The following is a 7,635-nucleotide window of genomic DNA, read 5'->3' as shown; positions in this document are numbered from 1 at the left end:
ATGCAGGCTTTAAGTACTACTTATTTCTTGCGCGTGGCGTCCACTTGTTCCTTTAGAGCCTGGTCCTCCTTCATCTTGGCAAGTTGCTGAGTAAGGGCGACCATCTGTACAGTCCCCCTAATATTGTCATATGCCTGCTGTAACTACCATGCTTCTGTCTCCAGGTGCTAGATGGTTAGATCTTCCTGTAGTGAGGTGAGCATGATGAGGGATTGATCCAACAATCCCATGCAGTCCTGTACAACATGCTCTATCACTTCCAACCCCGATTGAATTGCGCGGTGGTGCTGCTCTCTGATTTTCGAGGGTGTAGAGGGCTGCACCTTCAGTTGCAGCTCTGCAATCTGTAGGTTCAACTCCAACTAAACCTTTGCGGCCTCCCCATAGGCCTTGTGGACTCTGGCCGCTAGTTGGTGAATCTTTTTCACTGTTGGGAGTGTCACCGGCATGGCAAACTCTGGTATGCTACTATAGGCCTCCTCCACGGCCTGTTCCAATCCTTGGGTTTGTGTGACCAGGTTGTCGCACTGCAGGCTGAGCTGTTCTAAATTTAACTTCTACTCATTCAAGACTTGGAGGGCGTGGCCCTCCCTGGTGCGAAGCTCAGAAGTTACCCCATCCTGCAGCTGGTATAGGGTTTCCTTTGGGAGGGTGGCCAAATTCAACCCCCAGACCCTCATGTCACCCTCGGCTGCTACTAAGAAGACACCTTCTGGTAACACAAAGGTGTTCGTTGTGCTGGCGCACAACATCTGCTCGGCTTCGAATGCACCTTCTGTAAGGTGTGGTGTCATCATTCTTGGGGGTCGCACCTATAATGCCTACAACTGCGCTCTAAGTGCCCCCAACACAGTTGTCTGCTCCGTCATTAATTCTTCAAATGCATCCTTAGTGACATTGTGAACTGTTTCATCACTGTCAAGAAGGTCATCCTCGGTGAGCTGGATTGGGTTGGTGGAGGTCTTTGTTGCCTTTGTCTTTTTCCACGAGGCTAGCTTCTCATGGATGCGCAACCTCTTGAGTTGGGTTGATTTTGGTGCAAGGTCCCTGCGTTCCTCTGTCTCAGCCTCCCCTTGTATGTCCTACTCCGTGGACATTTCCTAGCCTTCCTCAGTCTCTTTAGTGGGCGTGGTTGTGGTCTCTGCCATTTGCGCTGCCGCTGCTGCCTCAGTTGCCTTCTACTGCGTGGCCGCTTCTTGTTCCTGGTGCTTTCTCTCCGCTAGCTACGCGATGCGCAACTTGGTTTCCTTCTTTCACTGCTGTGCTATGATCTTTTCCAGTGCTGCCAAGTCCGGAGCGTGCCACTCTGGAGACCATGACACCATCACATCGAATATTGCATCATCCATTGCAATGAACAGAAGCTTCACCCACGTTCAAGCTGGATCCTTGCGTGCCTGGATATATAGGTTATGCATTTCTACCTTGAACTATGCCGTGCTTTGCAAGATGTTATATACTGTAGGGGACTAGCGTGGCCTACGGTTGATCCATGTTCATATGCTCACCTTGACGAACACCCAAAACACCTTTATCTCACGAATCCTCGTCGCGTCTTTCATTGCCCAGAGTGAGGTGTACCGCACGGCTTCGGGTAGGTCACCCTCAACAGTGGGAAACTAGCTGTCCTCCGATAGCTCTCCTGCAACCAATAGGATGGATAAGAGAAACCACGCATAGTGGAAGGTCTTACCCTACTCCTGGGCCTCCCTACAATTTGTAAAAAACTTGTTGCAGATAAACTGCACCCAGCTGAACTAGACCCCCTCTGCGCATTGCTTTGCCAACGCAATTACAGATGCTGGCACTTCATCTACACGACATTTCCTCATTATCTTGCTAGAAAGTAGCTGGGTAGCTACGCACATCCCTTGGTCCTTGATGCTCGCTATTACGTACCCTCGGTTCCTCTTCTCCATATTATATTTGGCCTTCATAGCTTCTGTGAGGGCCAAGTTGCCACTCTTTCCTGCTATGGCTGCAGGGTCATTTCCTTTGATGTACAACCGAGAAATCTGGTGAATTAAATCGACTGTGATAGGAATCAGCTCCTCTAGCTAGAGATACCCATCATGTACTAGGTACAACAGCTGTTGGATGACAAAAATTGTGATGGGCGTGCGGTGGTAGTGGGGTATCCATCACAGATGGAGTAACCCAACCCTCTCCACACTTCGTAACCATTTCTGCTACAGTAATTTCTCTGTGGCCAACTGTGGGAACTTCTTGTTGTCTGCGAGGTCCCAGTTTTCGAACTTCATATTGGGTACCCGTCCCATCGGCAGATCTTCAAACCTTATTTCATCTGGAAGGAGCGGGGTCTGGAGCGCACTCTTCGTGGCCTCCAGGTCCTTCAGTATCTTGGCTTTCCCCTTCCACGGGGGGATGTAGGGGGGTAACTTTATTGCTGAAGGCACTTGGGAGACATTCTCTACCTCATCGTCTTGTGCTTCAATTTGGGTTATTAGGGCTTGTAAATCTTCCTCCTCCTCCTCTGTTTCAAAGGTGACGGCTTTGCCCTTCTCTGCCATTGATAATTTACTAAACCGTGGGTTCCGTGGTGATACCCGGACTGGCCCCATTGTCTGCTTGTCTTTCTGTGGTCATGGCGTGCGTGGTGACTTTGGAACCTCTGGTGCAGCTACCGCCTCTCCAGGATCCCCCTGGATCATACGGGGCTCTAGGGTAACTTCCGTGAATCGCACTCTGGTTCTCGCAGCTGTCATCGTGTTTGCAGTTGAAGGTAATAAGAGTATGCGGTGCTCAGTGCTCTGTACTTCCTTAATTCTCAAACAACCAAGTGTTGCCCTGTGGCTAGCCCTGATGGTTTTATAGCATCTTTGGAATTTGAATTCAACCCTTCCCCCCACTTTTGAGTCATTAATGTCTTTTTGGCGGCATATCATCCCAAATCTCACTCTTAATTTGTGTCTTAATTGCCTGCCACCCGCTCCCTTTTGCCTTAAATTGGACCTCTTGTCATGAACAGTGATACCAATGGTCACCTTCCAGCCTACCCGTGTAGCAGCATAGCCCCTTATGCACAACCGTGACCCCTGTGACATACTGACCCTACGTGTAACCTCCTTCTCATGCAGCTTTCCTACAGACTTGTTTATAGTCCCACGCTCTCTTTCAACTGCTTGGAGCACTGAGACTATGCTTCCTACAGATAGTTAGGTGGTCGCACCTGTGGTGCAAGGCTTTAATTCACCTTTCAACCTGGCCCGCGAACCTCCCTTAGTTACCCTTGCGCCAGTCAGCACCTCGCGTTCTTCCTTATACGGTGCGCCCCCCGGGTTACTTTGTTTGATAAGGTGCGGTTGAAGCCATGGTAATAGAGCTAGAAATTTTCAGCGACAATCTTTTAATGCGGTGATTTCGCTGCCTGTATCTTGTCCTACCCTTCCGTTGACGTTGTTATCACAAAATCAAGCACTGGAAGGCTGCTGACCAGGTAAACTCTGTGTAACTATTTCAAACTAGACTTTTGACTAAGGCTTAGCCTCCTTAGCCTGAGAGGGCTCTCTCAAAAGGTTATTGATTTTGACTATTGATGAGATGGCTAACTCTCACAAAGTAAATTTAACAAATATGTTGGCTGGACAGACATTACAAAGACTTCCATTGGGCTTATGGAGTTAATCATCTTTCAGTAAACTATAACACTACTCATTCATAGAAGTCAGGGCATGTAATGTTTAAATACTCAAAACACATCTCATAGAAACCTCAGCTTATAAATACACACAGGAAATCAGAGCAACAAAGTGAATTCTGAGTGATTGTGTATCTATACAACTGTAAAAACATAAAGGATAAAACAAAACCACATATCTTGAGCATTTGAAACACTGTATGAATCCTGAGAAGAAAAGCAGTCACTTGTATTACTGAAAATGAGTTTGTACACCAGCCAAAATAACACTCTGTTTTCTCAAAAATCCAACCTTCATTACATAAAAGTTTCATCTATATATAGAAACATAAACTTTAACTACTTTGAGCTTCCTCCTCCAGCATGAGGGGAGCTCGATGACTGCCACTAATGACCCCTATCTGCTATTGAACTGACTCATTAAATACAATAAGTGCTAAACTGGAGTTTAAAGAGTCCTAATTTAATTATAACTCTAACTATATCTTCCTCGTAGAATGATTCCTCCTTGCAGCTTTGACACCTGGTTTCCTTATCGTTTGGGTGAGATGACTGAGATGAGCAATTAATGCTCCATGTTGGCTTGGAATGCTGAAGGCTTTAATCTGCTCCGTGTTGGCTGAGAATATACCTTACTTTTCGGTTCTGGTCCCCCATCACTTCGAATATGCAGCAGCATGTCTTTTTAGCTTTTAATGATTTGAAATATGGAACGCTGCCACGTTCTTGATGTGCTGGCCACCTTTTTCCATGTACCTGTGTGAAGACAATACCTTTCAAAAAAGATTTGCTGATTTGTCAATCATAATTGATTGGCTCAACTGAAACATGCAGCTACAGCAGTTTTGTAGCGTGCTACGAAACTGCTGTGTAATCACAAAACACAGCTTTAACATCAAAATCTTACTATCTTGAGCTTCTTTGATATTGGAATGTCCTTTTTAACCGTCTTGAAGCTATTCAAAATTGTTGTGTGATTTCCTTAAGGGAAGCTTTCCTACTGGCTTAGCTGCATCTGCAAATCTTCAATTTGTCTTTTTATATTTTGTGATTCAAACTCTAACACCTTTGAACATGATTTAACTGCTTTCTTGTAATCTTTCAATTTAAGACCACACGCTGCATGATTCAGGTTCTATTTTACTCAGGGCAATAAACAGAATGTATATGGCCCTACTTGAACTTTACTCTTGCCACACCAACCAGTGAATACACATGCCCTACCTCAGCAGCATCTTCAAACCAATTTTGCGCCTCCCTGTACTGCTGCCTTTCTAGCATCACACAACCCAGTTGATGCAATACAAGTGCCTTCTGCCTATGAGAAGTAGCACATTCTCTCAATCTTTCTAAAAACTGCACTGTGGTGTCTGACTTCATGTCATCCTCCATGGCTACTTGACTTCAAAATGAGTATAAAGCAAATGATGAATGCCCAATCATTTCCAGTCTTTTCCTGCCTTCTAGTTTACATAATAAGCTTGCAACCTGTGGATGGTGTAAAGACCTTAGAAGATCCCTGAGAAAAAACTGTAGACAGGAAGCAACCAGCATTTCTGCATTCTCCTTGAGACCATACTCAATAAAAATCACTGCATCATTCACATTTAGAACCAGGGCTGTCAAATAGGTTTACTGTGTCCAGGCAAAGAATTATATTTTGCAGAATGTTAATTCCATGGCATTGATGTTATAAGTTGTAGAGATATTTGAATATAACATAAGCTCTTTGGGTATCTATAGAATACTTGGCAAAACATACTCAGAGCAGTTAAGGCAACTATCAAGACAGTAACCTTCATCTTAGCAAACATTTGAATTCCAGGGATACGCCCAATTCTAGGTCAGAGATAACTGTTTATGAATGTCACTTCACTGTTACTGCAACTGAAGAATTTGTATCCATGTCGCAACAGCAGTGCCTTCTGTCCCTCAGACACACATGATGAAGGAGGCACGAGCTTTCTCAGGGAGGGCCTATAGAAAACCATCTAAGCTAAAGCTTTGACATCGACACATTTACAGTTTTTTTTAAATTTATCAGACTCAGTTCCCTGCAATCTTCCATAATCTTCTTATGCCCGGACTCCGCTATTCTCGAGCACCCTTCCAAATCAATACCTAAAAGGTGCCTGCAACATTTACCAACGACGATCAATCCTGAATCTGTAAAACCCGATCCCTCTACTTGTAAATCTTTACAATTGCCAACACCATTGTTAAGCAGCTGTAAAAAATATGGGTGACTGCCATAACGAAGATAAATCGATGAAGCTGCTCCTGACCTTCCAATGAAACAAAAGGCTCTTCACCTTCTTTGCAATGGGAGGCACCGGCTTAGAACCCGCTTCCATTTGTTTTTATTTAATGCAAACTCATCTTTAACGACATCAGTCAATATAACTCCAGCCCTTGTGCCACATCATCAGTAGATGCAACTGCGACCATAACACCTTTCTGTTTCACAGCTTCCAATGCATCAGCAAATTCATGGAAATCCTTCGATTTGATTGACAAGATTTCTTCCCTCCTCTTCTCCCTTTCTTCCTCAGCGACCCTCAACAAGTATCGCATCAAGCTGCTGTATCCCCTTGCGTCTGGTAGCTGATATGCATCAACATCACTAATAGTTCCGATTATGGCTTTTGTTAAACGATCGTCGTCTAACTTTAACTCTCGAAGAAAGTCAACAGTTCCATCATAGATATCGACAGTCTTCAATAAATTTGGATCTCGCTGAGACAAGTAAGAGAATACACCTGAATGGGAGTCAAAATCACAAAAACCTCCATAGGCACCACCATTGACACGTACACGATCCCACAACCATGTATTCCCAATGTACTTGGAGATGACACATACACTACCACTTAGTCGATAACCAGCTTCATATATATATTTGCTGCTTTTCCAACATAATTAACCTGAGTTGGAATCAGAAGGGCTTCATTGACTGGAGAAAAGCGATTGTCCCAAGAAGGGATCTCCAAGGTATTAGCCTCAGGGAGAGCACTGAGCAAATCTGCTACATGTTGCTCAGCATTTGCAAGATTCTTTTCATCAGCTGTCAAGTTCATCAGTACCTGTTTCTTTGAAAATATGCTACTCTGTATTTCCTCAAGTAAACCTGCAACTGTCGACCAGTCTTCTTCCACTTGTTTTCAAGGTTTCATAGAAACTCCAAATTCTAAAAATGCGCTCGCACTTGTACCCTGTCTTTTACTATTGATAGCCCTCCCATGAAAGTAGTTATGAAAAGAAGTTGCAGAAGGCTCATTTGATAATGTACTATCCAAAAAGGCCATCTTTCTTCCATATGCATCTTTTAATAAAGGGATCTGTAGACAAAAACAGGGGAGAAGCACAAGGCGAGGCTTGGAAAAGGCTGGTTCTAAAATGCCCTGAAGGCGGTTCAAAACGTATGTATACTTTCCCCAGAGCTCCGGTCTGCTCTCCATGAGAGACAAATTCAATATCCTATGGATACACCAGATACCAAAACTAACAAGTAGGCTTGCTACCCAGACACAACCCTCACCACAATGAGGAACTGACGGGACAAGGACTGAAGCTGATTCACAGGTATTTGGAATAGGGGCAAATTTGTAGTCCTGATGCTGATTCTGTGCATCACTGTTGTATAACTAGCTGAGACCACCCATTTATTCACCAACCCATCCTGCAATGTTTAACTTTGCATCCATTCGTTGATGAAGCTACGAAGATCCTTATGCATCAATTCTGTCACCAGACAACACTACTTCTGTCTTTATCTACAAACGAGCTTAATGCCTGCAAAAGATTTGAGTGCAGAAGTTTAGACATTGCAGAGACCACTGCTTCCTTGAAATCACTGTCGCTGCTCTCATCTTTATCCCAATTCAAAGATATTTCAATAGAAGAAACCCCTGACATGAGAGCTTCCCTTGCACTTGCAACAGTGCCAGCATAAATGATATTATATGATGTAATATCAC

At 44.2% G+C, this 7,635-nt stretch overlaps 1 pseudogene; it reads right to left on the bottom strand.

Moving 5' to 3' along the window:
* Nucleotides 1-6,052: 6,052 nt before the first annotated feature.
* Nucleotides 6,053-6,735, bottom strand: LOC149223288 (presequence protease 2, chloroplastic/mitochondrial pseudogene; annotated as a pseudogene).
* Between the last annotated feature and the right edge of the window lie 900 nt (nucleotides 6,736-7,635).

The sequence above is a fragment of the Pinus tabuliformis genome, chromosome Q, assembly GCF_031772625.1.
Source record: "Pinus tabuliformis cultivar Carrire ecotype Pingquan chromosome Q, CPIR1, whole genome shotgun sequence".
NCBI classification, from domain to species: Eukaryota; Viridiplantae; Streptophyta; class Pinopsida; order Pinales; family Pinaceae; genus Pinus; species Pinus tabuliformis.
The sequence above is the reverse complement of the archived record's forward strand: the minus strand, read 5'-3'. Positions and strand labels throughout refer to the sequence as shown.